The sequence below is a fragment of the Muscardinus avellanarius genome (assembly GCF_963383645.1).
Source record: "Muscardinus avellanarius genome assembly, chromosome: 22".
NCBI classification, from domain to species: Eukaryota; Metazoa; Chordata; class Mammalia; order Rodentia; family Gliridae; genus Muscardinus; species Muscardinus avellanarius.
The window spans coordinates 6,313,318-6,314,295 of record NC_137808.1 but is presented as its reverse complement, the minus strand read 5'-3'; positions in this window follow the sequence as shown (position 1 = coordinate 6,314,295).

The window sequence follows — 978 nt, the reverse complement described above, 5'->3', positions numbered from 1 at the left end:
TTGGATCCGATCTCCAATACCACACAAAGTGCCCGATGTAGAATCGAGTGTGGTGGCACACGCTAGTCATCCCAGTACTTGGGAGGCTGGGACAAAAGGATTATGGGTTCAAACCCAGCCTCAACAATCTAGCAAGGCCCTCTGCAATTTAGCGAGACCCTGTTTCCAAATGAGGCTGGGAGTTCAGCTCAGAGGTAGAATGCCCCTGGGTTCAATCCCCAGTGCCACACAAAGAAAGTGCCTGACTTTGTTTATTTTGAGGATGGGGGCACTGGTGCAGAGATGGATCCCAGAGCCTTGTACCTGCTATACACGAGTGGTATCAGCCACACCCCAGTCATTATTTTGAAGCAAGGTCTGCTAAGTTGCTGAAACTAAAGCTGGGCGTGGTGGCGCACATTTGTAATACCAGTGCGTAGAAGACTGATGGGACAATCGCACAGGTTTGAAGCCAGCCTCTGCTACTTAGGCGCTCAGCAATTTAGTGAGACCCTGTTTCCAAATAAATTGTAAAAATAGGGCTGAGGGTGTTGCCCGGAGCCAGAAAGGCCCTGGGTTCCATCCTCCAGAAAAACAAAAATTGTTGAGACGCCTCAAACCTGTGATCTTCCTGTCTCAGCTTCCTAGGTCCTGGGGTTACAGGCATGTGGCGCCACGCCCAGCCGTCTTTTAGATGCCCCGCCCAGGCGCTCTTTGGCATTACAGGGTCCAGAGAAGTGAGGGTTGGGGGGAGCCCTGGACCCTAGGGGAGGCCCGACAGCCGTAAGCAGTCTCTTGAGTGTTGGCAAGTGAAGACGGATTCACCAGTGTGGAGGAGCCAGAGCGATACTGGAGGGTGGCAACGGTTTTCACCCAATCTTTGTCCTGAGTTAAAGGGCCCAACTGGGCGGCGGCGGGCTTGGGAGCTGGGTCCCTGGGGAAGGCACTGGGCGCCGGAGCGGGCCACCAGTGAGAGTGAGTAGGGGCCTGGCTGGAGGA